Source organism: Mustela nigripes, chromosome 6, assembly GCF_022355385.1.
Source record: "Mustela nigripes isolate SB6536 chromosome 6, MUSNIG.SB6536, whole genome shotgun sequence".
In the NCBI taxonomy this organism is placed as follows: domain Eukaryota; kingdom Metazoa; phylum Chordata; class Mammalia; order Carnivora; family Mustelidae; genus Mustela; species Mustela nigripes.
In genome coordinates, this window is record NC_081562.1 from 28572204 (window position 1) to 28589878 (window position 17675).

Here is a 17675-nt window from a genome sequence, read left to right on the forward strand (position 1 = left end):
TGGAATAATCACAGGGGATATTTTAAATCCTTGGTAATAAGTTAACAGCTCTAATGGAAGAAAGAGACAACATGCAAGAATGGTTGGGTAACACAGCAGAGAGATGGAAACCAGAAGGAAGAAGATAAAAGAAATGCTAGAAATCCCAAGTTCATAACAGACACAAAAAATGCGTGTGACAGGCTTACCAGTAAGCAAGATATGTCTGAGGAAAGAATCAGTGAGCTTGAAGATAGATCCGTAGATCTAACTTTTGGAGATCAGTAGAAACTTCACAAACTGAAGTTTGAGGAAGAGAGAATGGAAAACAAAACAAAACAGAATGAAAAACCCAGAACATCCCCAAACTGCAGAATAATGTTAAAAGATGTAACATACATGTAACTGTAATAAGTAATAATGGCTAAAAGTCTTCCAAAATTTATTATAGATACCAAACCACAGATCTAGGAGGTTCAGAGAACACTAGGTGGAATAAATATCAGAACACAGCATTTAGGCATATTATGTTTAGAACCACTCTCCAAAAAAAAAAAAAAAAAAGAGAGAGAGAGAGAGATGCGCGTGCGCGCGCACACACACACACACACACACATGCAAACTCTTAAAAAATCCAGAGGGGAACAAATGCATCCTACTTACAGAGGCACAAAGTGGCCATTCTATAAAGTGGACTTCTTTTTGTAAGAAATCATGTAAGGAAGAATAAGGTAGGATGAATTTAAAGTTTTGATAGAAAAAAAAAATACCAACCAGAAATTCTATATCCAGAAAAATTATCCTTCAAAGTGCAAGAGAAATAATAACTTCCTTTAACAAAAACTGAAGAAATATGCAAACAACAACAACAATAACAACTATAAAAAAAACAAAGTTAAAAGGCTTTTTTTTAAGCAGAAGGAAAGTAATATAAGCCACAAACTTGGATCTACTTAAAGAAAGGATGAGTGTTAGGAGAAAAAAAATAAAGATAAAATAAAAATATTTTCTTTTTCTTACTCTTTTTTGATATAAAAGATAACTTAATATAAACTTATAATAGCCAACCAGTCCTCTGTGTGCCTGTTGCCTATGGGTAAGTGAAATGAATGGCAGCAATATCATAAAGAGAGGAAGGAGGGACCGGAGAATGCTGTTATGAAATACCTGCATTACAAGTGAAACATTATAGTGTTTTTTGAATGTTTATTAGATTAGTTAAAAATGTATATTGGAAAATCTAAAGCAACCATTAAATTTCTAAAAAACCAATTTACATGCTAAGACAGGAGATAAAAGGGATTCTACTTATAAGCCAGACAAAGCAGGAAAGGGGAAAAAGGAATGAACAAGTTCAACAAATAGAATAAAGTTGCAAAAATGTAAGATATTATCCCAACTCTATCAAGAATGGCTCTCAATGTGAATGGTCAAACACCAGTTAAAATTCAGAGACTGTCAGAATAGATAAAAAAGCAAGTCCTGACTTCATATTGCCCCATAAAACCCACTTTAGAAATCAACTTTAAAAATAAAATTTCAGATTGGTTAAAAAAGATAGAGCAATATATATTATGCTAACACTAATCAAAATAAAACTAAAGATGTTGTACTAATTTCAAACAAAGCATACTTCAGAACAAGGAAAATTATAATGGATAAATAAGCATTACTTAATGATAAATGAATCAATTTTAATTTCTTTTAAATGCATATGTACTTAACAACAGTGTGTCAAAACATTAGGCAAAAGCTTAAAAAATGGAAGATAGATAAAAACAAATTCACTCCTATAGTTGATGACTTCAAAACTCCTCTTAGTAACTAATAGATCAAGCAGAAAATTAGAATATATTTTACCTGAATATCACTATCAATCAACTTGATCTAACTGATATTTATGGAATACTCCAACCAGCAGAGGACACATCCTTCTCAAGCTTACACAGAGCATTCACTAGGATTGATTACATTCTGGGACATAAAATATGCCATAATAAATTTAATAGATAAGAAAATATACAAAATATGTTCTTAGACTCAGTAGAATTAAGATATCCATCAAACAGATAGCTGGCAAATCCCCAAATATTTGAAATTAGACAACATACTTTTAAATAACTTTTGGGTTAAAGAAGACAAATGTTTGGGTCAAAGAAGAGAAAATTTCATTTAAAGTAAATGGAAATGATAAAATAAGTTACCAAAATTTGTGGAATACCATACAAAGTGGTGGTAAGAAGGAATTTATAGCAGTAAATGCACATATCACAAAAGAAGAAATACCTAAAACCAACTTCATCTTAAAAAACTAGACAAAATTTTTAAAAATTTACCTTATGAACAGCCAAATTTTTTAAAAAAGACAATGCACTTAATTTTTATATTTGTCTATCTTACTTTAGATAAAATTGTAAATATAAGAAATTGGAGTACAGTGTGTAATAAATTTAATGTTTGTATTCCCCCCAAATTCATATATTGAAATCTAATCCTCAATAAATGTATTGAGAAGTAGGGACTCTGAGAGGTGGTTTGGTTATGAGGGTCAAGCTCTCATGAGTGGGATTCACGCTCTCATAAGAGGCCCTAGAGGAGGTACTCACACCGTTTGCCATGTGAGGTAATCTCAAAAAGACAATGGTCTCTGAACCAGGAAGTGGGCTCTTACCAAACACCGGATCTGCCAATGCCTTGATCCCGGGCTTCCTAGACTCCAGAACTGTGAGAAACAAATGTCTGTTATGTATGAGCCACTCAGTCTGTGATATTTTCCTGTAGCAGCCTGAACAGACCAAGACACTGCATTTTCCTCATAGATGTACTCCGAAGTGACTCATGAAAACCATTGGATTTTTATGGACCTTTATCTTAGGGATGGGATCATGTGAACAGAAAAGGTCATTGTTGTTTTGATTGCAGAAAAGATTTAGGAAGAATCAGCCACCTCTTTCTTCAGTCCTCAAGTGTTAGCATGTTTGAAAACCCCTTGCCTAGACTGCAATCCATCCCACTCTGTGACAAAATTCTGTAATACAGTCCACCTGGCATTTCTATCCCCTCAACAATGTATACACAGTCGTGTATAAGTCTGTTAGCCAATTTCATGACTTTTATATACCATCAATCCATTGTAATTTGTTAATGGACTTTTGTCATATGTCCAGTGTTTTAGTTTCAATGATTTAACAAGCAATTATTGAGCAACTGTATTCCCCTTCTGCCAGATGTCCAGGATGATGAAGTTGAAAAGACATGGCCCCTACATTCAACCAACCCATAGTTCAGTGAGATAAACAATTACAAAGACTTTTTTAAAATAATGGAAAATACCATGCACTTTATTTATATGAAAACATGGCTGGTTTTCCCTGACATGATAGGATTGGAGGCCCTCGTGGAGGCTGTTGTGGACCATTGCCCAGTTCTCTTCAGCACTGAGGCACTCATGCCTGTAGCTGCCAGAATTTTTGACAGCTGGCAGTTCCCAACATGGCCCCTTTGGGGAAGGGAGCTTCACCTTGCATAAGGGCGACTCATACACTGCATCTGGCTCATGTGAGGGTATAGAACTTCCAAACTCAAGTTAAGTATCAAGTCCTCTGAGCTCCGGAAGTTCCCACTTGACTGGCTGAGGCTGTGGTTTTGACTGCCAACACAGCTCTGCTTCTCCTGTCTCATCCTGCTTTCCTAACACCCTTACAAGGACTGTTTCTGTGAACAGAAACAATCACCCTCCTCCAAGTAAGCTTTGTCTCAAGATCCGCTTTCTGGTGAATCCGACCTGAGACCTCTCTGACAATATGCACCCATAAGAGTCCCATGTCCTCAAGGAAAATCCTGAGGGGACGGACTGGAAATAGGATAAGGCATTCAATAAGGGTGTTTGTTAGGGAAGACCTAATGTGGGATTTATAGGGCATTAGAGCACCCATGAGACTTGGACTAGACACTCCCTTTAGGTAACTTCACCCAGTAAGAGCAGAGTGGCCCAGTTAGAGTAGTTTTAACACGTAGGAAATAAGATTAGTGTAACCCTCACATTGCTGTTATGGGGAGTCTCCGTGACATTTCGGAAGGAGGTTTGAATGACCTCACAAATGTAAAGGACTAGGGATATGCTTCTGACCTGATCCCACCAAACTAAAGTGGCCTTAGATAGGAAGTCACCAAATATGTATATGTCTGACGTCTTATGGATTAATCATACTAACATTAAAATAAATACAAAATATTGGAATTTGGTTTAAAAGTATTGGGTTAGGGATTATTAAATATTTTCCAAGAAGTAAAGCTTCTGCCATTGATAACAGGCAATGTGAATTTACATGATACATCAATAAATAGTTTTATTAGAATAATTATGTATGTATTTAAGCATGTAAGAAAATTTCTCATATGATGATGTGGTTTTGCAGGTTTTATTATTATTTAGAAAAATAACAATAACCATTAAGTAAATAATGAATAATCAATAAGTAAAATACATAATCATCGAATAAAACAGAGATGACAAAAATTTATGATGTTGGTAATCTGTCTGAATTTTGAAAGTCACTGATTTATAGGGGAAACGACAGTGGTGTTGGAAAGATGCAATGTGGAAAAGTCTTGGGCTATGGAAATGAAAGTACAGAGGCACATTAAGGAAGTTTAGACAGCTGCAGTTTTGCAATGCTATGTGTAGGGACCTGGGGGTCATTTGCGGGGCTTTAGAGAACAAACAGGTTTGGTGATGTCTCGACTCTGTAATATGGCAGGGAAGCTGGAAGGGCTGAGATCTTCCAAATTACCACTCTAAAATGATACTCAGCTTAAGTGGAACAGAGACTTGATCCTCAGTCGATCTAAGAGGACTTTGTTGGGGGAAGACAGGTTCTAGCTGTTTAAGGGCAGATAACATGAAGGAATGTGTGCCTTGAGTTGTGGAACCTTAGGTCCTAAGGGTTAATGTTCAATAACTACCTGGCCCTACCGCATGCCCTGCCTGTTTTAAGCATAAGAGATTGAGCAGTGAACAAAAGGGACCCATATCCCTGCTCTGATGGAGATTTCATTCTGGTACCCACATCCAGGATGCCTTAACATAAATTCAGTTTGCAGTGAACTGAATTATGACTCTTAAATTATGAAAGAAAGAAACTTCACTTCTCCCAAGGTAGCTTTTGTCCAGAACTGAATTTTTTCCTTCCTAAAAGTCTCTATACAAGGCTCATATTATTTCTCTTGTTTGGAATTAAACATTTAAGTGGCTTGCTTTTAATTTCAACATACTCCCTATTTTTAAAGAAAATTTAAAAGCACTTTACAGAAATACATGCTGTTCTTTCAGGAAAATATTGTTTTTAGTACTTTCATAAAAAGAGCTACTTAGTGTAGAAAATATTTCTAGTGAGATACATCTTTGACCATGCCAAGTTAGTTTAATTGTATTTTATAATCATAAAACATAGCCTTATGTTCCTTGTTTCATAGGACTACTGTGACAAGACACAGATACCTTACTGAAGCTTGGTTATCAGTACTGAGCAAAGAACTGAAAAGAAATGCCTACTGATAAGGAGCCAGTGCCATCATTCCGAATGCATTAGCTTGTCTTCAGATTACATTCGCTATGTTTGTAAGCAAACATTTGGGATATTAAAGCTTTCGTGGTGAATTACTTCCTACAAAAAAAATCTGTGTTTTCATTGTTATGTTTTTGTTTGGTAATGATTTGAATTTAAAATGTTAGGTGTCTAAATTTCATCTTTGACACAAACATGGCAAACTCCTGGACCCAGTGACTAGGATTTATTGATTGAGACTAGGGTTGTTCTCCAAGAAGAAACACTTCCCTTGAAGCAATATGGCTCTGGATTCTTCAATGCCAGTTGTAATTTCCTGTTATTTCACTATCTTCCCATTTAAATACGCATTTTTTAAACTAGTAAAAAAAAAAAAGTTTTTTTTCTAAATCAGAAATTTGTTACATGACTCTATTTAAATGAGGTATCTAGAATAGGCAAATTTATGGAGATGTAGAATAAGGTTTACTGAGGACAAAGGGAAGAAAGAAATGGGGGGTTATTATTTTGTGGGAAAAAGTGTCAGTTTGGGATGATTAAAATGTTCTGGAAATGGACATGGTGATGGTTGATTATAAATGTACTTTTTTTTTTCCCCCAAGATTTTATTTATCTATTTGACAGAGACACAGCAAGAGAGGGAACAGAAGCAGGGGGACTGGGAGACGGGGAAGCAGGTTTCCCATGAGCAGAGAGCCCGACGTGGGACTCGATCCCAGGACCCTGGGATCATGACTTGAGCTAAAGGTAGATGCTTAACAACTCAGCCAATAGGCAATCCATAAATGTATTTAATGCCCTTAAATTGAACACTTAAAATAGAAAGTGATAAAATTTCCTTATGTATAATTTTACCACACACACACACACACACACACACTACATGGAGTTTGAAACCACCAACTTTGCAATGGCATCATTAAATAGTTCTTAATGTGACATTGGTATCACCATATTTTAATTGCCAGCTGGCAAACATCAGGGTTTGCAGCTCCATGAAAGAAAAAAAAAAAAATCTCAATTATTTCCTGGAATCTCTTAGCCACTTTTACTATGTGGTTTTCCCCTCCTCAGACAGGCACACAGTGTTCTTATCATTTAGAAGGTTAGCAAATCATCTGCTTAAAAAGCTGCTTTGATAGCACACGCTTCTTGGGTTCTTGGTCTATGGGAAGACTTCAATACTCTTTCTAGTTGGATTGGGTATTGTTTCCGACCATGAGTAATGCTAGGGAAGTTGCTGAAACTGGCCCCCAGGAATGAAGATGTTTCATGAGAAGCCAACCTTTTGATGAAGAAAGCTCCAAAGAGATTTAAACCTGAAACACCAAATGTGATCATGCCTCAATTTTCTTCTTTATCCCCATAGACTCATAATTATAAAGTAAGCTCGCATATTGGTGATTTAATGCTTTTATAAATGATATTCTTAGACATCCTTCTATAAAAAATAGGCACATAAATTATTTCTGAACAGTAATATTTCCTCAAGTATTTGAAGTGGATTTACTCAAAATACGGGATTGTTTCCAAATATCAAACCTCTCTTGTGACTTAAATGGGAAAGCATGTTTCACTTTGTTGTCATGTTAATATATGTCTGCATCAAAAAATTCATCTCATGAATTATTAAAGAATTAACCTCAACAAGGCAAATTACAAGGAACGAATTACTGCTATTAAAGGGACAACTTGAATCAAATCAAATAGTTCTCAAGGGGCTATAACGATTTCTGAAAAAGTTCCTAAATGAAGTCATTATTTTACAGGACAGACATTAGAACAGAACCTTTCATTTGTTTGCCTACTTAAATCCTAGACGGCTGTATTCTGGGGTGGAGCAGTCACTTTTCTTAGGCTACAGGGTAAACTGAAGGGAGAATATTTACAGAGCAAATAGGTGCCATGCAGTAAGTACACATTGCACAGACATGACCTGCATTTGAGGGTTCCAAACTAAACAGGACATAACTTTCAGGCTAGAGTCTGAAGAAAAAAACAACACGGAGAAGACAACAATCTCTTAAAATCCTCAGTCCATTCTGACATTTTCAGTCCTTGACATAGACTTACACAGCCTATCCTCTATGGTTCTATTCTACACCCTTTACAAATACAGACTCATTGTATCCTCCTCCTTTTATCCTATTTTATCATGCATGGGGACACTGCCCAAGGTCACACAGAAATACCCCACAGAGTCAAGGGTCAAACCTGAGCCTTCTGGCCCCAGGGTCTGTGTGCTCAACTATTATACGAGGCTACCTCCTAGAAAAACTCATGAAATGAGCTTTGTTAAGGGAATTTTACAAAGACAGGGTCTCTTTTGCTTTCTACACTTCAGGCATTGCGCATTATTCCATTCTATCCCATTTTGTGCTTGAACTCAACTTTCATCTTCACATAGGATGTTTTCCTTTGTTTGAAAAGCAAGGACAGCGCTGCCAACAGAGTTTACTTCAGTGGTTTATGGTAGCAGGTCTTGCTTTCAGCAGCACTAGTCAGTTAGTAAGTCAACAGGCAGGAGCTGGGCCCGCAGGTGGTCTTCCAGGAAATGTCTGTCTTTTCTCTCTCTCTTTTGTAGTTTCCCCTCACTTCCAATATATGCATGTCCTGAGCTGGTCTCATCTGTAAAATGACAAGTCTGCCATCACTCAGTGGGAGAGCAACCTGAATTCCACATAAAGTTTTCCCCATGTATGAATTCAGAGGGAAAGATCTACATTAATCCTTTCTCTTCTTTTAATCCTATAATTCATATTGTATGATTTCTCCCTCATTACTTGCACAAGAGTCACCATCAAGGCTTCATATCATGTTAGTGCCCTAAAAGCTGACTTCACAGAAAATGGTTAATTTATTAGGATTTTGGCATCCATCAAGGGCTTTAGTAAGCTTAATCCTTTTTGTTTGATGCTCTTTTGCATTTATAGAATGTTCTCCCAGAGATAAAGATGGGTGCAAAGAAGTTTACTCTCCCTGCCTTTGCTCCCAGGACAAAGCCCGTGGTCAGGATGGCTGGCAACAGTGCGTGGAGTTCATGGCTTCTGGAAGCCTCAGCTCTGTGCTTTTAAAAATCGGTTACAAGGGGATACTGGCTCAGTTGGTAGAACATGTGACTCTTAATCTCTCCCAGTTGTGCATTCCAGGCTCACACTGGGTGAAGAGATCACTTAAAAATAAAATCTTTAAAGAAAGCATTGATGATGAGAATTGATTATGATAGCACCTAAATGATAGGGTTATCATGGTCTTAATTGGGATAATAGCTTTGAAGAACACCACAGTGCCTGGCACAGGATGGGGGCTCCAAACCTTTGTCTTTAATATATCACATCCCCTTCCTGGGCAGTGGGCCTGTTTCACCGTGTCCACCTTCCCCTTACTAAGATATTAATACATCAGCACCAAAGCAATACTTCCCTTACTGGTTTCCTTGATTCTATTCCCACCACCTTGCCTGAAGTTGCTAAATTTTATTTGCTAAAATAAAACTTTTATCATGCTATTACTTCACTCAAATACCTTTGATAATATCCAGCTTCTGGCACATCAGTTGGCAAACGTAAATCAGCAAATATATTTGGTGAACAAAAAAGCACACGAGTGCCCTATGGGAAACTTTTCACAAACCTTACCCTCCTTTCTTACCTTCTCTCCTGCTGGTGATTACCACAGACAGGGAGCATTCACTTACTGTGTGACTTCAACATGTTGGGTACCACAGCAGTTGTTGAATATTCAAGGGTAATAAAAGGGCTCATGGCTTCTTTGAAGGAAAACACCCGCTTAAGCCGCATTGACTTATTTATTGTCTTTTGCCTCTCATTGCCAAGATTTTGATAGCTCTGTTCTGCCAGACTAAAAAGCTGTCTCTTTTCTTTCACATTCTTTTTATCCCTCAGGATTCAGCAGCTCAAATTGTACCTTGTTCTCCATAAACACTTACCTAACGATCCTTGTGTAAAATGATCTCTCCCCTATCCCTCCTCACCCTTTCTAAGACAATTATTTTTAATTATATCATGCTTTACTTTGGCTAGGAATTATAATTATATAACATTATGAATTTCCTGGGATGAAAACTCTAAAATGCTATTATATATATTATATAACACATATATTTGTTATATAACATATTATATATTATATATGTCATTATTGTATTATATAACATATTATATATAACATAAATACAAATAAATAAACATATACTAAACCTATTACTATATATATGTATATAGTTTATGCCTTATCTCCTTACTGGTGTGAATTCTTTAAGGTCATGCCTTTCACATTGTACTTTTTATTTCTTAATATCTTCCATTGTGCTTAATATTAATATTTTCTCTCATAATGGTTCCTCAGTTAGTATTTGCTGATTGATCGACAAGTTACTGGAAATTTCCTTGTATTTAATAGTTATGTTCTTTGCCCACACTACTAGATATTCAATAAATGTTGCCTTGTTGTCCCCGCACAAACTGATAACTCAGGAAAAGAATAAAAATCTCTCAAGTGTCACTGATAAAAGAGATACTCCTGAGCATTCAAGAGGAGAGGCAGAGAATGAAGGAACTGAGTACCTCCCTGTGGTGAAAGAGAGGCACCTTCGTCCTGCCTTAGTTCAGAGCTTAGCCTGTCCTCGTCTCTATTCCCAGAGTAGAGGTCCTTCACCTGGAGTCTCTGGCTCCTTTCGAAGTCCACGAATGCGTTGGAGCAGGACTTGGAACCCAGTGAAATGTTATGCGTAAGGAAAGGCAGAGAGTAATTTAACGAGGACAAAGGGAAGGTTTAAACCCAAACTTACCTAACTGCAACGTCCTTGCTTTTCTGACTCTGTCATGGCTTAGCTGAGTTCTGGCATCTCGGGCTGGGGAAAGGGTGCGCTCTGGTCACCAGACTGGAGTTTCTGAGGAAAGTTCTGCACCACCACCACCCCAGGTGTGACAGCAACAGGAGCAACAAGCAACACTCACGTGCTACGTGATAGGTGTCAGTCACGATTCCAAACGCTGTTATGTTTTAACCTATTTGAAACCTCTCCACAAATCTATGAAGTATGTGATTCTATGCTTACGCACATTTTATAGATTTAAAACTGGAGGGACAGAGAGGTTAAGTTATTTATACAAGTGCATGTAAATGGGACAAAGTGATGATAGGTCAGGGAAGAGGAGGCTTGTGGGAAAGAAAGATGCTAACGGAATAGTTTTCTACTACCAGATTGTGTTTCGAGCCCCCCTGTGTTCCAGGCTGCCTTGAATTGCACCTGAACCTTCTTTCTCAGCTAAAAGAGAAAATCTGTCCAGGGTAGCAAAATAAAGAGCCAGACAACCCATTCCAGTCCCTGACCTGACTTTGAAGAGTCAGTCTAAGAATAAACCAGTCACATCAGGTTTGTGAAGATAATCACTTGCTACTTGCTTCCAGACCTCTTAGAAAATAAAAGGGTGCCTGAAGGAGACCTTTCTAAACTCTGGCATTCTTCACATCTTTAATATACAGGTACAATTTAAATCACTTGTATTTGATGTTGGGGAGAAAGAGTGACTAGCCTTGAAATGAACTTTGACAACATGGAGAATATAGTAACCCTGCTAACTAGTGGGTTGTCAGTAGAAATCATAGTTTAAGTGGTTTTAACAGAAGATGTGGTATGTGCTCTGAATTTGAATATTTCAAATATCTATAAGGCAGCCAAGGTTTGGGTGAACCTTACCCCCAAACATTCCAAGCCAGGATAAATTTCAGCAGCCTCTGCACAACCACTGCTTCTAGCCTCAAAAGTATTCCATTTCACACTAGAATTACAAGAGACCTGAGTTCTGTTGATAGCCCCATGGCATCTGTGTGATTTAGCTGCATAAGACTTGGTTGTGTCTTAGTGTCTTCTACCTAAAAAGTGGGTGTGACAATGTATACAACTTAACATCCGGTTAAAGGGATTTTAAATAAGATGAGGTTTGGTAAAATCCTTGGGATTTTGGAAGCAAGCTTCTTCTTAAATTAGAACAAAATGGAAATGTATGTTCTTGCACAAATGTTACATATAAAAAGAATTGTAACTTGGTCACAGTTTTTAAACTAGTCTGCAAAGACATGTTATCCGAGAATTTTGCTAGTTAATTTTCTTTACTAAGAGCTTGGTCTTTCTTAAAATCTAGTACAATAACAGAAGACTAGAATAGTTGCAAGATTGGGTGTTAGTTTCTGTTATGCTTCTTACCAGCTCCGTGAACTTGGGCAGATCATTGGACTTGCATTTACTCATCTGTAAAATGGAAATAGTAAAAATGAATTCCCTTGCTGTTCTCAAAGGATTGCTGTGACATACATCAGAAAACAATAAAAGCTAACATTTATGGAGAGCTTAATGTATTGGGCCATGCTCTGAATTCTGTGCTTTATATACTGCTTCATTTCATCTTCTCTCCAATATTTTAAGGTAGGTCATAATTTTTACCCATTATCCAGATATTGGAACTGAGACTCAGAGAGATTTAGTATGTTGTCTTACTATCAGAGGAAGAAAACCCAGATGTAAATGGCAACCAAAATGCCTCTGCTTTATGAAAGTAAGATGATCTATGTATCAAGTTAACGTGTCTTCTTTTCCTCTTCCTTTCCTACTTCTTCTTCCACTTTCTCCTTCATACCCTTATCCCCCCACCCCTTTCTCTCTCTTCGATGACAATTATTGCCATTACTCAACATATACACTACGGTAGGGTTGGGTTTTGATAAGGAGCAAACCGAGGACTGGGCAAAACAATAATTATGGTGGGATCTAGAGCCAATGTTCTGACTGTCTTTATGCGGTCATTCACCAAGGGTTTCTTAAGAATTTACTATATACCATGACTGTGCTGGTGCAGGGACTCTACAAATGAAAATGGTGCCCTTCCTTCCTTGGGGTGACACATGTCTGTCAACAGCTATTACATGAAGAAGAAGGGATTGCATGTCATATGAAAAAAATGGATGCAAGAGGAATTCAAGAGGAAAACATAATTAAGTCCGCATAAGGGGATCATGGATTTTGCACCAAAGTCCAGGGAAAATAATACTTGGCTTTTTTTTCTAAAAGATCGGAATAACTGGGCATGTGGTTATTCCAATGTCAAAGAGGAGATGTGGGGTAAGACATTGCAAAATTAGGGAGGCGGGTCTTGGAAAATAACGTAAAATACCACCCCCTCCCCTCCTGCAGATACCCACTCAAGAATTTAATTCCTTCAAGTTTCACCAAGGCAAAAGTATTCTCTGTAGAATTATGTACGTGGATGGCTAGAGGAGGGAAAGGGGAGGTGGATGATGGGAAGGCTATCCTCTCCTGTTTCACAGATGTCGATTTCAAGTCTCCACCTGGTAACAACAGCCTAAGGGCCAGGGCATAAAGATACAAGTCAAAACACAGAGACACACAGGGGGAGAATTAAACAGCATCCCGCCAGGGAATTACAAAAACTCAAAAAAGCTTTGCAGTGGCTAAATAAATAGCATTCCTTGTGTTTACACTTTCTTTTTTCTGTTTACTGAAATTTGAAAAGAGCCCTAGACTCTGCTGCCTTTTCAAAGTTCTGGATTATATAAAAGCAGAGTCCATGAACATCAAAATTTTCATATGCAGGCTAAATATAAAAATGACCAATTTCTAGTATCTATGTGTTTTATTTAGAAAAATAAGAAGAAACCCAACGGTTAGTAAATGACAAGAAAGATTGTAAACTACGAGTAATGAAATAATAATAATAATTAATAATAATAGCAGCAAAAGTGACATTCTTCTCATATAAAACCATGACTTTCTTCCAGGACGCTTTAGAAATACGTTCGAAATACGTAGAAAAACTCCACGGCAGAGTACTTGAATTTGCACAAACAGCCCAGGGCAAGTAAGAATCTGAAAGAGTATTTTCATATAAAAGTACTCATGTATTTCTGCAGACCACATTCAAAATAACCACAAGATTAATTTCGTTCCATTTGCCAGATTTACACATCACGAAAGCCAGAAAAACTGTCATTTCGGAAGTCTAAATGTTACTTATAAACAAGACTAGAAAGGGTGGATAGTGGAGTAAGACTGGGGGTGGGGAAGCAAACCCTTTAGTTAGAATGTTTTCAGGAAATGAATCGACACAATAAAACAAATTTCAAATCAAGTTGCCCCTCTATACCACAAAAGCAGTTTAGAATCTTAAGCAGATGCCAAAGGAATAAAGCAAACTTTGAGAAAAAAGGCCGATAAACTTTCTGGCAGCCATACAAGACACATATCATTACCATATGATCTAATGTGGGTGTCAGCCGGATTGTGTTCATTGAGGGAAACCTTATTTTTTAACTGTGCTATGGAGTAGAAGCAGGAGGTTTGCAACCTAGTGACAGTCACAGAGCAGCACCTACCCCCTACTCCTTTCCACACCTGCAAACTCTTTTGCTTGGGCTGAATATTTAGTGTAATTACATCTCAGCTTTGAGGGCTCCTGTGGCAAATCCCCGGATTAAAAGGTATGGTTTTCAATAATTGTCCTGAACTCTGCTGCAGACTAATAAAACTTTGATCAAGTTGAGAGCAGAAGGAATTATTTGGGGAGAGAAAGAAAAGGAAGAAAAAAAAATCATGCTAAACTTTTGGTAATCTTTATGCAGTGTTTTAAACAAGTATTACTTGAAGACAAAAGTGGAATATTTGGTAAAATGGTTGAATGCATTGTTTTAGTTCTTTCTGTTCTTGCAAGGATATTTATTAAAAATATATATATAATCTAACACCATGACTGTCTATATTGATATATTTTGTATTTGTACTAATGAAATGTTTTACCTCTTTAGAAAGTATTAATATTTTAGATCAGCATACTATTTGTAATATATATATATATATATATATATATATATATATATATATATATGTATTTTTTTAAGGGATTTAATTCCCTCCTGAATTCTTGATATTTTCAGAACTTTTAAAAACTCAAGAGATGTGAACTCTGGTGCTTAGCTGCAGAAGTCAAATAAATGTATATTTCTACAACCTAGAAAAGAATAGAAATTATCACCAGAGAGTTGAAAAGAAACATTGAAAATACTTATGCTGCTTTTTGAAGATAATCTCAGAGTTAGCTACATAATCTCTTACAGAGAAAGAAAAAAACCCAGCTAGTATTTTCAATGCAAATGAAATTTTATTGTAAGGTACATCACTTGAAAAGGAGGGTGTAGGTTATTTTTTTTGCTAATTTCCAAACAGGGTAACACAATGACCACTGGCTAAGTGGGGTCCCAGTGACATAAATTCCTGTGGCTTTTTCTTTTCCTATTGCTATTTTGACCAGAAAAAGAACCAAATGCTTCCTATAGCAGTCCTTATAGATAAATGCCATTTTTATTGTCTGTTTTTAATTTTTTTCCATTATTATTGAGGTTTTTCATGCACCTAGTGCTGGGGAATTTTTCTGCTCTGTAGTTATAGTTTTATTTATCTCTTAAGGGTTAAATTTGATTTTGAAAGTCATACCAAAGACATAAATGATACCCTACAAATGCTGAACTGAATGATATAGTTAATTTAATGAGCTGAAGCAGTTTAAGGAGCCAGAAATTATTATTTTTGTTGAAACACTTCTAAACTGTGGGGACTAGCTTTAGTGGACTAGTGACATTATACTTAGTTAGCAATTAGCATCTAGGAAGGAGTCCTATTTTTTGAGAACGCTTAAAACAGTCTCAGTGAAATTTGGACAGTATATTGTCTCATAATCTCCTTGGTTTCTGCAAGGGCATCAGCACTTTTTTGTTTATTTTTCTTATATACTAAGGAAGGAAGGAAGTGATTAAGAAATTATTAATATCAACAGTCCCCATTAATTGTTTTAACATGCTCGGTCTTCAAGTATGATGACACTAATTTAAAAAATCATCTCTTGGGGGAATCTGTATAAAGTTTCTGGACGTATTATTCTTCTCCAGGACATTCAGGGTTAAAATGCACACACACACACACACACACACACACGCACGCACGCACGCACGCACAGACACACACACACATGCATCCGAGTGATATAAAATAAGTAATGGAAGCCATAAACTCCCTGCTTGTGTTCAGCTTTAAATCAAGAAAAATATTGTGCAGAGAATTTGCACAACTTTAAGAAGAGTAAACACATATAAATGATAATATTCCTCTGAGCTAGCATTCAAGATTTCCTTTTTGGGGTTGGTGAAACAACCAGGCATTTTCTGTTCTGGAGAAAAGATCAAAAAACGACATCTGCATTAATTCTCATTGCAATTTATTAAATCTGCAATTACTTTGCTTCATTTTCCTTCTAAAATTATATTAAGTATGCAAGCCTAGCAAACCATGGTAAACGGTAAACATTACATTTTAATGTGAAACAGACAGAAACCACTCCCTTAGATCGAGTCCAAGGGAACACTGCCAAAACAATAGGGTCTCCGTTAAAAGGCTGTGCAGTAACTGAGTGGGAACATGCTCCCAGAGAAAACCTGATACTGAATTTAAAGGGGCAGTGTGAATAATAATCTTTGTGGTATTTTTAAAATGAGAAGCCACATGCCTGTACTGCGTATTTACTGCCTTACACATATCTCACTAATAAATATAAGCTGAAGAACAAAAGCGCAAGAAATTCAAAAACATTTTTTTTTCCTTCTCTAGTGCATCTAGCTAGGAATTTCCAGAAGTTACGTAGATAGATACATTGAGGTCAGGGCATCCAAAGTGGTGTGTTTTTTGTCTTTGTTTTTTTGTTTTGTTGGTTTTGTTGCATGTGTTACAGTTGGCTGATGACTAAAAATCGTTTTTTTAAGTCTGGTTATGATGGGCAGCTTTAATATGATGCTTATAAGCGTACACTTCAAAGTAGATGTGGGAGAACTAAAGGTAACATCTGCTGTGTGTTTTGGGAATCCTTAGAACAGTTTCCATAGGGTTTTAAAACATAAAAAGTAAGAAACAAACTGCGTGTTCTCTACATGATCAACTACTCTTTGTTATTCAGATCTATGTAGTTCCCTTCAGCCAGCTGAACACCAACTCAAAGACAGATGTACGTATGTAAATGCTTATCGAATGAATACGATATGGACTTGTCAAAACTGTACTTAATGTTTGTTTACAAAATTGCCCTCTAGGTAAAACCAGATAACATGTAAGTCCTATAAAAATCAGGATTTCCCATATATGTTTGCTGCTTTAATAAAAAATGATCAGTTTGAGAAACTGGCCCATAGATTTATTTTAAAAAATGAATTGTGCTTCCACCAAATTAAGGTTTTCCATTTGTTACCTTTCTCAGGCTATTGACTTGATATTGAAAAAAGATAAGTTTGTGTTTTAAGAAATCAGACCCACTGGTTGCCTGGAACAAACTGAATAACTTGTATTGTTAATAAATTGATGGTCAATTGAGTCATTTATGGGCAAAATGTTGTGCAAGGCCTGGGTACAGAACAAAGAATAATAAGACACGCCCTGAAGGAGTACATCTTCTAGTTGGGGGGACAGACCGAGCATGCAAAACAAATTACAGTATAATGTGATAAGTTCTTTAAAAGAGGTAAGAGCAACGTGCTTTGGGGCACAGAAGAGGGAAGAAGCCGTGTCCTGCCTGGATGAGCCAGGGTATCCACAAGGGAAGTCCATTATCATTTTCAGTCTTTACAGCCATCTTGCAAGGTAGGTATTTTAAATGGCACTTAGCTTTGAGTGGCAGGGTTGAGGTGGGGACTGGAGGAGAGAGAGGAGATGCAGAGAAACTGGGCTCGAAACATTGGTTGGTACCAAATAACGATTGGTCTCACAGGCCACAGAGGGGATGTGGACCTTATTGGCAAGTCTTGAGAAGTCAACAAGGAGTTTTCCGTAGAAGAGGAAGGCAATGAAATCTAATTCTCAGAACATGATTTGAGCAGCAGAGTGGAGGAAGACCTGGAGTAGAACAAATATTCAAGGCTGAGACCATTTGGAAGCTCTTGTGATAGTTTGGGGAGTGATGAGAAAGTTCTGGACCAAGATAAATACAGTGGGATGGGGAGATGAGATTGGTTTCCAGAGAGATTTCTGACACAGGAATTGAAGATCTTTCATGTTTA

At 36.9% G+C, this 17675-nt stretch overlaps 1 protein-coding gene across 2 annotated transcripts in view; it reads left to right on the forward strand.

The window, feature by feature from the left end:
- The first annotated feature begins 13849 nt into the window (after positions 1-13849).
- DCN (decorin) overlaps positions 13850-17675 on the forward strand; it is a 42081-nt gene continuing 38255 nt past the window's right edge. Inside the window, exon 1 of one of the 2 annotated variants that reach the window (XM_059402361.1) lies at positions 13850-14063. The gene's annotated coding sequence lies outside the window, so the exon portion shown is untranslated. Of the gene's footprint in view, positions 14064-17099; positions 17260-17675 lie in introns of those variants that run through there. The other variant, XM_059402362.1, reaches the window with a different exon arrangement.